A 12,500-nucleotide genomic window follows, 5' to 3' on the forward strand; every position below is an offset into this window, starting at 1 on the left:
AGAAAATGTGAGTAAAGACTCAACTATGCGTCGCTCAGAGTGAGATCCGAATCCTGGACCTTCTAGTCCGAAGACCACACATCCGCTCACACACACACACACACACATACACACACACCGACACGCACATACAGACACACACATACATACACCAGGTACTCATTTTACATCTAATTGACCTTCTAGTCCAAAGACCACATATCCACACACACACACACACAAAACACACACACACACACACACACACACACACAGACACACACTCACATGATAGACTCAACTATGCGCCGTTTAGAACGAGATTCGAATCCTTGACCTTCTAGTCCAAAGACCACATATCCGCACACACACAACACACACACATACACACACATACACACATATATACACACACACACATACACACATACACACACAACACACACAAATACACACACATACACACACACGCATACACACATACACACAACACACACACGCATACACACATACACACAACACACACACGCATACACACATACACACACATACACACAAACACACACAGGCATACACACACATACAAAACTCCAATAACTCATCTACTGGAAAGGCATTATACCGAATGTTCACGCATGTTTTTGTGTCTCAAGTCATTATAATATCTCGCTTTATAATAAATATGTTTACAACACATGTCGCCTCCTTCAAGGGTGACATGTTTTTTTCCATTGTTATTTATTGACCTTCCGCGGCTGTGTGGTCTTGTGGTAATGAAACTCGCCTTCAGATCGGAAGGTCCTGGGTTCGAGTCCCTCTCCGAGCGGCGCCTAGTCGATTGTCTAGTCGAGTCCTTTGAAACGGCTCTTTATTCACATTCTCTCATCGTACACAGGCTAAAATGAGTACCTCGGCCGTTAACAGAGTTGCTTGTCTCTGTCGGGAAAAAAAATTGTATAATCGCCTTACAACGTCATGTCATGTCCCGTCTTACATCTTTGTGCGGCTATGTGGTCTTGTGTTATGACACTCGCTTTCGGATCGAAAGGTCCTGGGTTTCGAGCCTCGCTCGGCGCATAGTTGAGTCCATGTAAAAGGCACTTTACTCATATTTTCTCACCGTACTCAGGTGTAAAATGAGTACCTGGTCGTTAACAGTGTTGTCTCTGCAGGAAAAAATAGTTGTAATATCGCCTAACAGGCATCATGTTTCGTTCTACATGTTACGTGATGCTGTTGGTCATGGACCCCTTGTAAAGCGCCTTGGGCACGTTTAGTGGATATTGCGCTATAAAAAAGCTCTTTTTTAAAAAAGTGGTGCTGTTGGCTTGGGACCCCTTGTAAAACACTTTGAGCACGTTTAGTGGAAATTGCCACGTGCTTATTTTATCAGCTGTTAACTGTCCAAGCTTGACCTTTGTGGCAACTGCTCACTCACCCTGTGGACAGCGATGATCAGATTTGACCATTGCTAGGGATTTCAATTAAATTTAGTAAGACTACGACTACCAGTAATGTTAACACACCGCATTAATTAATTTTTTTTTGAATTGATACACAGGGGATCATCGCCTGCCATGTTTGTATTGAACTGTGCGACTGAGGACAGCAGTGTTGCCAGGTCCTTTGCAAAAATACGGCCAACTTTATGCCAGAAATCCGCCAAAATCCGCCAATTCTATCCTACTTCACCTGCGATATTTGCCTAAATCCTCCAAAATAATTCGCCATTTGATTTAAAACACTTATAATCAATAATAGTGTATTATCTTAGAATTAAAATTACGTTACTAAACGCTACTCACCTATTTACAACTGTTTCCTTTTTAAAAGCAAGAAGATTCGCCAACCTGGAAACACTGGGTGATAGTACGAGAGGGGCATTGTGCTTTGTGACAGTTGATGCTTTTCTCCCAACCTCTCAGGGTTACCAGATTTGTTTTTTAAATGTATGCCAAATTGTTATGCGCTGTGCGGCTATGTGGTTTTGTGGTATGACACCCGCTTTCGGGTGGGAAGGTCATGAATTTGAACCTCGCTCGCTCGGCGCATAGTTGAGTCATTGGAAAAGGTTATTTACTCACATTCTCTCACTGTATTCAGGTGTAATAAAGAGTACCTGACCGTTAACAACGTTGTCGTTGCAGGAAAAAAAAAAAGTAATATCGCCTAGTAGGCGTCATATCTCGTTCTACGTGTTACGTGTTTCTGTTGGTCACAGACCCTTTTGTAAAGAGCGTTGAGTAAGTTTCGTGGATATTGCGCTATATAAAATCTCAAGTTATTAAAAATGACAAACTTTTCCAGGCATTACATTTATTTTCGAAACTAAACGAATTCCAAAACACATGCCTATGAAGGCTCCTGAGGATATTCTGGCCAAAAGTAATTTTTTAAAAAAATTGAGCTTTTATATAGAGCAATATCCACTAAACGTGCTCAAAGCGCTTTACAAGAGGTCCCTGTCCAACAACAACATTAAACATAATTTAGGACGTCATGACATGACTCCTGTTAGACGATATTATATTTTTATATCGGACCGAGACAACGCTGTTAACGGCCAGGTACTCATTTTACACCTGAGTACGGTGAGAGAATGTGAGAAAAGACCTTTTCCAAGTACTCAACTACTATGCGCCGAGCGAGGCTCAAACCCAGGATCTTCCGATCGGAAAGCGAGTGACATACCACAAGACCATATACCCGCGCAAAGAATTGGCTAAACGCACTGAAATTGAACCATTATAATCTGAAGCTGTAAAGAGGAGAAGGTGGAAACGGACTGGACATGTCCTCAGAATAGATCCGAGTGCCTTCCCCATGATAGCCCTCAGGTGGACCCCCAGGGAGAAATAAAAAAGGGGCCGCCCGCTAAAAAAAATATTGAGCTTTATATGGCGCAATATCCACTAAATATCCTCAAAGCGCTTTATAAGGGGTCCCTACTGGTCAACAGCAACATTTAACATGTAGGACGGGACATGCCGTCTGTTAGGCGATATTACAATTTTTCGGACAAAGACAACGCTGTTAACGGCCAGGTATTAACTTTACACCTGAGTACGGTGAGAGAATGTGAGTAAAGAGCCTTTTCCAAGGACTCAACTATGCGCCGAGCGCCAGGCTCGAACCCAGGACCTTCCGATCCGAAAGCGAGTGTCATACAACTAGACCATATAGCCGCCAGCTAGAGACCTGGAGGAGGAGCATCGAAAGAGAAATGAAAGCTAGTGGTTGGTCTGTCTTGAGGGCAGATGACAAAAATGGCCTCCAACCGAGAAAGATGGCGTTCCATCGTGTCAGCCTTATAATATGTGTTGATCAAGCACCAAGAGCCTCACTCGGCGCATAGTTGAGTCCTTGGAAAAGGCTTTTTACTCACATTATCTCACCGTACACAGGTATAAAATGAATACCTGGCCGTCTGTCGGAAAAAAAATATTATTGTCTTACAGGCGTCATGTCTTGTTCTACATAATCCGTATTGCTGTTGGTCAGGAACCCTTTGAGCACGTTTAGTGGAGATCGCTCTATATAAAAGCTCAAGAGAATTAGGAAGGAGGACATAATTTATTTTCTGCTAGAATAAACATTATATTATAAGTGTAAATAGATTTCTTTTTCATTTCATATATCTCTTCCACGAGTTATTCTTGCCAAGTTCGAGGTAAAATTGGTAGGACTATAATACTTTGTGGAATTAGTGTTTACGAAACAGGCTAGACTAAGCCGTGATTTGAAATAAATGCAACCCCCCCCCCTTCCCCCGTCCCCATTCTCTGAGAAAAAAAATCCAAGTTTAAAAAAAAATTGTCGTTAAAAACGCCAAAGTGGCAAGCAAACCTGCGAACTCTTACATTTCATAGGAACGAGGCGTCCAGAAGCCGTAAAAACCACCAGTTGCGTTTTCTTATTAGTTTCCTTGAGATCCATCAAAGCTTGCCGCGCTCACGCCACACACAAACACACACACAATGACACATACACACACACAGAGACACACAGATGCACTCACTCACACAGAAACAAGCTCTCACAGAAAAGCATTCACTCACTCACTCACTCACCAACACGTACTCACACAGAGATTTATCGATCTGTCGGCGACCGAGGTAAACTGGAGTTTTAAAAACCATAATAATATAACAAGACGTAGAAGAAATCTAACAGAGGGAAATGACAGTGAAATTCAAAGCTCGCTCTTCTCTTGCAGACTGCGTGAATTTCATCAACAACCCCCCCCCTCTCTCTCTCTCTCTCTCTCTCTCTCTCTCTGTCACTATGTCTTTACTCCTAACATCTCTCCCTCTCGTTGTTCTCTCTCTTCTCCATCGTTAGCATTGTGGAATGAGAACTGTAAACTCGCCATCCTCTGACATTATAATACGTGCATACACACACAACCACAAATTAACACACACACACACACATACACACACATACAGACATAGATAGATGGAGACTTGGATCAAAGTCTTTAAAAGACAACGGATGTATACACTGGTGTGACAGTCGATTTTGTTCTGTGATGAGATGTAACTGTCTGTGACTATAGTAAGTAAACAGGAATTAATTTTAAAGATTGATGTTGTTGTCTACGCTTTCGATATCATATCATGATAACTATCCATCTTTCTGTTAAAATAATCAATTTCTTCATCACCAGGATCATGATCCTCCTCCTCCTCATCATCATCATCATCAATATTATCATCATTATCATCATCATCATCATAATCATCATTATCATAATCATCATGATCATCATCATCATAACTATCATCATCATCATCCTCATAATAATAATCATTCTCATCATCATTATCATCATCATCATCATCATCATCATCATCATCATCGTCGTCGTCGTCATCATGGCTTCTGTATTCTCGTCAACCCTATATCAACAGCGCGGGGGGGGGGGGGGTAATTTAGTAAAAATGTGTATCAATATATTCATATCTTGTTATGAATAATTCATGATTAACATCTATTTTCATACCTGAAAGGCACCGAGTCTCATTAATTACCCGCCGCTCTGTGTGGCCTGTGAGCAATTAGTCACCTGGCCTTAGCTCATTTTGCGGCGCTGCACTGTGGCTGACGCCTGGGTTTTTCAAGTCTTCCCTTGAAATAAATCCTAAAGAAAAATTACCTCCCTAGGGATGAATAAAGGGAATTAAAAAAAATAGTTAATGATTTTAATAATCACAGGTATATTAAAAACAAATGAAAATTAAAAATTACGCCCTTTCGCACAATTAGATATAGTTGCCTAGGCATTCCATGAATGAATCTAGATAATCCATCAAACAGGATAATATGGATGTAAACAGGAATCACTCATGTTTTCCAAGTGAGCAAATTGGGGGCTAATAATCTTGCCCAAGAAAAAAAAAAAAACGGAGTACCTGAAGAGGGGCTCGAACCTGGGAACATGCTTTTATTGACACACTATCATATTATAAGCTGAAAATAATTTAAAGCCTCTCTACTTGAAATTAAAATAAAAATTCTTTGTTCCTTCTCCCCAATAACACATATTGATGCTATGCGTTTAGGTAAAATAATCACAACATCCGCCACCCGGATATACACTTACCAACACACAAAACTGCGTGAAACCTTTAACGTTGAAAGTCTGTCTGATTGATAGAATTTAGTTATCTAGAACGACTCATAAAAATAGCTGGCTAAAAACGATAACAAATAGCTGCGTGGCGTCAATATCGTTGTAGTTATCATCATTGCCGTCATCTGGTTAATCATTTAATATAACCAAAGATAGATAACGCGTTATTGTAGGATGCAGTGTCATATTATTGACACGATATGCGACGACGTGGTCTTGTGGTATGACACTCGCATTTGGATCGGAAGGTCCTGGGTTCGAGCCTCGTTTGGCGCGTAGTTGAGTCCTTGGAAAAGACTCTTTACCCACATTCTCTCACCGTACTCAGGGTGTAAAATGAGAACCCTGGAAGTGGACAGCTTTGTATCTGTCGGAAATGAATTGTATTATCGCCTAAAAGGCGTCATGTCTCTTTCTTTATGTTACGTGTTACTCTTGGCCAGTGACACTTTGTAAAGCGCTATTGCGCAATATAAAAAAAAGCTCAAAAGCTCAAAATATCATTTACGGACCTGTCTACTCTAAATTATAAAAAAATATGTGTTCCTTCTCCCCAATAGAGGGAACGAAATTGACATGATTCACCTCTTTGTTATTGTTTTTTTTAGCCAACCACTCACTCAATCCTAGAGATTTTTGCTACTTTTCAGAATTGGAAAAAATGTTTTTAAAATGAGCATGTGCTTCGATATTTTTATTCAACTACCATTAACATGTAAATACTAAACACATTAGCTTTGATAATACGCCTATAATTTGTCTCATAAAAATGTATTAAATAGGCATGGGGTAAAAGTAACCCGGGTAAACAACGGATATAGTCGGTGTTAGGGTTGAATGAGTTAATTCTCCCGAAATTGTATAAATTAGACTATAAACCTTTAACTTTACGATCGTCCTCAGATGTGTTCTTGTTACACACTCCTGAAATGACATAAATGTGTTGCAAGCAAAAAAAAAAAACCCAAACAAAACAAAGGTCAGCTTTTATATAGCGCAATGTATACTAAATGTGCTCAAGGCGATTTACATTGGGTCCCTGACCAACAGCAACACCTAACATGTAAGACGAGACATGACGCCTGTTAGGGGATAATATTACAATTTTTTTCCGACAGGGACAACGCTGTAACCGGCCAGATACTCATTTTACACAATGAGTCCGGTGAGAGAATGTGAGTAAGGACTCGACTATGGCGCCGAGCGAAGCTCGAACCCAGGACCGTCCGATCTGAAAGTGAAAGCGAGCGTCATACCACTAGACCACAAAGCCGCACAAAACCCTAACTATCAAAACAACACCCACTCCCCAGAACAAATTAAGGGCAAGTAAAAAGGCTTTTTCAACATCTGGCACTTCCATTTGGAATACATTACAGTTTTGAAGTTAGAACTTTTCAGAAACCCTGAAGGTATTCAAAAACATGCTAAAGACAAATTACTTTCGAAAACAATTCTTGGCTGGCTTTATTTTTCTTTAATGTACATTTATAACATTTGCATGCATCTTCCTGTTGAGAGTGTTTGAAATATTGAGTTAGTACATGACATAATCAGTAGGAAGGTGAAAATTTTGGATTTGCATATTTTTACATTTTCTGAAAGAATATGCTCCTTAAAGTATTTTAATCTTTATTTGAAGTAATTCGGGTGGTTTTTCATGAAGTTATGGTCAAATGTATGGGAAATGTATCCAGCAAGTTTTCTCAAATTTCATACCTTTTCAACTTGACTAGCTGTAAAAAATATTTAGAAGTGAATTTAAGCTTTGATATTTCCTGAAGATGTACAAAAAGGGTTGATTTAATCATTTATGACAATAACTCAGTTTGGATAAAAATTTAACCTTCTAACTAAACTTGGCAATATCTCAGTTCAAACCTTTTCACAATCCGACTGATTATGTCATTGATTGTAACATATATGTATGCATGTAATTGTTATCAATTTTTATAAAGCGCCCACAGCTTATATTGCATGAGAGGTTTGCAATATATTATAATGTACAGTATTATTCTTATTAAGGTTACACATGGTTTTGTGTGGTGGTAGGTACGGTATATCCGGCTGGCGGATGTTGTGAGTTTATTAACTAAACGAATAGCATCAATAAAAAGATATTGATGATATGCATTCAGGTAAAATACTCACAACATCCGCCAGCCGGTATTACCGTACTTACACACAGTACTATCTTCACATTTATAATTTAATTGATAGAATTTAGTGAGAACTAATAACCAAAAATGGTTGTCTAAAAACAATAAGAAAGAGCTATGTGACGTCAACTTCGTTTCTTTTATAGTACCAACACACAAATCTGTGTATAACCTAAAATGTTTCTAGTCTGATGAATACTAATGATTAAGAGAACTAATCATAAAAACGGCTGGCTAAAAAAAAACAACAAGGCTGTTAACGGCCAGGTACTCATTTTACACCTTAGTACGGTGAGAGAATGTGAGTAAAGAGCCTTTTCCAAGGACTCAACTATGCGCCGAGAGCGAGGCTCGAACCCAGGACCTTCCGATCCGTAAACGAGTGTCATACCACAGGACCACAGAGCCGCACACGTTTTTAGATAGCCCTTTCATGATTATTTCTAACTAAAAACTTATATCAATCTGACAATAAACGCACAACGTTACAGTTACACAGAGTTGTTTTTTTGCGTGTTGGAACGTTATATCCGGCTTGGGATGTTGTGAGTTTTTAAACTAAACATATATCTAGCATCAGTATGAAAGTTGGATTACTGTAATGTTTAGCTGAATAGAATACAATAAACAAGGTGCCGGAAATTCAATGTGTTGCCACAAATATAAAACTTGGGATTGGTTTCTCGTCGATATAGTAGATGGAGTGAAAATACTATTTCAAACAAGGTGCCGGAAATTCAATGTGTTGCCACAAATATAAAACTTGGGTTTGTTTTCTCGTCGATATAGTAGATGGAGTGAAAATACTATTTCAAACAAGGTGCCGGAAATTCAATTTGTTGCCACAAATATAAAACTTGGGATCTCGTGATTAGTATATCGAATACATTTAGGTGACGGAAATGCAATTGTTGCAAATATACTATTTTCCGTCAATAGAGTGAGTGAAAATACTATTTAATAGATTAGAAAATAGTAGTTCATCAGAGCCATAAGGCTCATGGAGCCGGAGTTTATCCCCGTTTCTTTAGCGTGAAACGTACAATAGCAATTGCTTGCTACTATTTGGATAATACGCCAGTCAATCATAAAGTACTTTCCTATAGATCGAACAGACTCAGCTACCCATTCACTGCTGGGTAGACAGGGGAATCAGAAGAAAAAAAAAATCTCGACTGCACCTAGGATTGATCTCAGTCTCTTTGTGTGCGAAGCGAGTGCTCTACCAACTGAGCTATCGAGACCCACATTTCTTACATTGCAAAATCTTTCAAAGTTCTCATTTCTCATTATTCTGTTTATATAATTTCACTTTTCGAGGTAACGTTAATTATCCCAACATTATACCGTTTTGAGATGGTGTGTCACATTTTTTCTTTTCTCTAATAAATGATTCGTGCTCCAAAGAAACTGTTGAGCACTATACGTGATTCAAGTCTCTCTCTCACACACACACACACACACACACACACACACACATTATATATATATATTATATATAATGAGAGAGAGAGAGAGAGAGAGAGAGAGAGAGAGAGAGAGAGAGAGAGAGAGAAGAGAGAGAGAGAAGAGAGAGAGAGAGAGAGAGAGAGGAGAGAGAAGAGAGAGAGAGAGAGAGAGAGAGAGAGAGAGAGAGAGAGAGAGAGAGAGAGAGAGAGAGAGAGGGGAAAATATGGTGGTGATGATGGAAAAAAAGAGGTAAATCTGAATTGAGGAATATAAATCCTAACAGTACATCATCAGGAATTCTAAACCAGTTGTCAATTGAAGGACAATTATGTCATATTTCAGTATTCTGAACTGATGTGTATGCGTATCTTATCTTATACAATCTGTTATCTAGTTGTATCTCTATTAACCCACGTAAATGGTTTCCATGGCAATTTGAATAAAGAGGATAGGGTGTTTTTAAAATTCGTATTTTAATTTGGAGAATGAATGAATGAATGAATGAATGAATGAATGAATGAATGAATGAATGAATGAATGACTGAATGAATATGGCTGCAGCTGTCTCTATGGACGCTTGACGTGTTTTAGTTTGGGTGTGTCAGTCTATTTCCAGTATCCGGTGAGGTAATTTGTTTCCATAAATCTATCTGCTATATCCAGTGCAAGTGTTCATACCTTTTTTTTTTCTTTCTTTTTGAGGCAACTGGCTGTTTCTTTGTAATGTTGAAATCAGTGCGTCTATATTATGGTCTAGTGGTATAACACACGCTTTCGGATCGGAAGGTCCTGGGTTCGAGCCTCGCTCGGCGCATGGCTGATTCCTTGGAAAATACTCTTTATTAATATTCTCTCACCGTACACAGGTGTCAAATGAGTACCTGGCCGTTAATAGCGTTGTCTCGTCGGAAAAAAAAAATTGTCTTATCGCTTAACGGGGTCAGAAAATAATATATCGAATGGGCCCGTGATCGATCTTGGGCCCTTTGAGTGTGAAGCGAGTGGTCTACCAACTGAGCTATCGGGACCCCCAATGAGGATACGGTATTTTTTTTTAAAATTCACATTTTAATTTAAAGAACTGTGCCTTGTCAAAACGTGACTCACTGTCTCACAACGGTATGGCAACGACCCCGCTGAGTGACTTCAGCATTGAAATTATACGAATTCAGAACGTTTAACGTTTATTCTGCAACATAGTTGTAATCTTTCAGAGCTATGAGGCCAATGGAGACGGAGTTTATCTCGGTTTCTATAGGGTGAAACAAACGGACAACAGTAGCAATTGCTCGCCACCATTTTGATAGGATGGTAATCTATCGCAAAGTACTTTCCGCCAACTCTGAAAGAATCCGCTACCCAATTACTGCTGGGTGGACAGGCGGGTCAGAAAATATATCGGCTACACCCGGGGATCGATCTTGGGCCCTTTGAGTGTGAAGCGAGTCCTCTACCATTAGAGCTCTCTGGACCTTCTTTTCTACAATACAATGCATAGCAATTACCCAAGATTTCGTATGTTTACCATCAGCTCAGTTTCCAGCGCCTACTTCATCCCGATGTAATTCGAGCGACTATGTTGGTTTAGTGGTATGCCACTCGCCTTCGGGTCAGAAGGTCCAGGGGTCGAGTCTCGCTCTGAGCGACGCATAATTTAGTTATTGGAAAAGACGAATAAATAGAGGTGCCTAAATGAGTCGATAAAATGGAGATAAAGATAAAGGGAGTAAATCTGACTTATGAATGAACAACACAAAATGTGTAGTTTATGCATGAGTCCGATTTACTCCCTTTATCTTTATCTCCATTGGAAAAGACTCTTTACTCTTATTTTCTCACCTTACTCAGGTGTAAAAATGAGAACTTGGCTGTTAACCGCGTTGTAAATTGTAATATCTCCTAACAGGCGCCATGTCTCGTCCTGCATGTTCATTGTGGCTGTTATATTAGCTAGTGGCTACTTGTAAAGCGCTTTGGGCACGTTTAGTGGATATTGCTCTACATAAAGACTCAAGTTTTTTATTTATCAAAATGCCGCATCTTCTCAAATCGGTGTTATATCAAGATAACTTGGGGCCGATCTGTGACTTCAGCATTAAAATCTTATGAAATATGACCAACCGCCTGAAATTGGTGTTTTTTCCGAATGACAAGGACCCCGATCTGTGACTTCAGCATTAAAATTATATAAAATGTGTCTCACTGCCTGAAATTGGTGTTTTATAGGATTGACAAGAACCCCGATCTGTGACCTCAGCATTAATATCATATGAAATGTGATCACCACCTGAAATTGGTGTTATATCCGAATGACAAGGACCCCGGTCTGTGACTTCAGCATTAAAATTATATAAAATGTGATCACCACCTGAAATTGGTGTTATATCCGAATGACAAGGACCCCGATCTGTGACTTCAGCATTAATATCATATGAAATGTGATCACCACCTGAAATTGGTGTTATATCCGAATGACAAGGACTCCGATTTTTGACATCCACATTAAACCATATGACATATAACTAACCGCCTGAAATTGGTGTTATATCCGAGTGACAAGGACCCAGATCTGTGACTTCAGCATTAAAATCATATGAAATGTGATCACCACCTGAAATTGGTGTTATATCCGAGTGACAAGGACCCCGATCTGTGACTTCAGCATTAAAATCATATGAAATGTGACTCACCGCCTCATATCAGTGTTATATCGGGATGAACTAGATGCTGAAAACTGAATCCATAACCGATCTGTTGAATTTAGATAAAATATAAACGATTTATTGAAGAGAATTAATGGCGTTTCTAAAGATGCAAATTACTAAACCACTGCTGTACTTTCCCAAGAAATCTCACGATGGCCACAACCAATTTATCTGATCAGAGAGATTAATGGCGTACCATGATCACCGATGTCTGGCACAGACTTGGTACTTGAAGAAGAAGAAGAAGTTGTGAAGTGTGGTGGGGTCTAAATTGATAAGTTGGTGTGAAGTGTATTGTGCACTCTTCCTAAGGTCTTCATCTAGGAGTTTTAGGAGGCTAATGGGGGTTTGCCTCTGTATCCTGGTTTGGTCCTGGGTTCGAAGTATGTCTGCATGGCTCTGTTTGTTGTCCGGAATGTTCTCGGGGCACCTCAGGATGTGGCCGAATAGCTTCCACCTATATCTAGTGGTGAGGAGGGTCAGTGGTTGGCTATATTTGTTCTTTTGTAAAGTTCCTCATTAGAAATTTTGTCTGTCCATTTTATTCCCAAAAGGCTTCTAAGTTGTTTTTTT

At 39.5% G+C, this 12,500-nt stretch overlaps 1 protein-coding gene across 11 annotated transcripts in view; it reads left to right on the forward strand.

Moving 5' to 3' along the window:
• LOC144975194 (uncharacterized) overlaps window positions 1–12,500 on the forward strand; it is a 126,959-nt gene that overhangs the window by 72,789 nt on the left and 41,670 nt on the right. Inside the window, exon 1 of one of the 11 annotated variants that reach the window (XM_078919022.1) lies at window positions 4,311–4,536. The exons of the other annotated variants lie outside the window; for them this stretch is intronic. The gene's annotated coding sequence lies outside the window, so the exon portion shown is untranslated. Of the gene's footprint in view, window positions 1–4,310; window positions 4,537–12,500 lie in introns of those variants that run through there. 11 annotated transcript variants of the gene reach the window in all.

The sequence above is a fragment of the Berghia stephanieae genome, chromosome 6 (assembly GCF_034508935.2).
Source record: "Berghia stephanieae isolate SIO BIC M18660-M18661 chromosome 6, UCSD_Bste_1.3, whole genome shotgun sequence".
Lineage (NCBI taxonomy): Eukaryota > Metazoa > Mollusca > Gastropoda > Nudibranchia > Aeolidiidae > Berghia > Berghia stephanieae.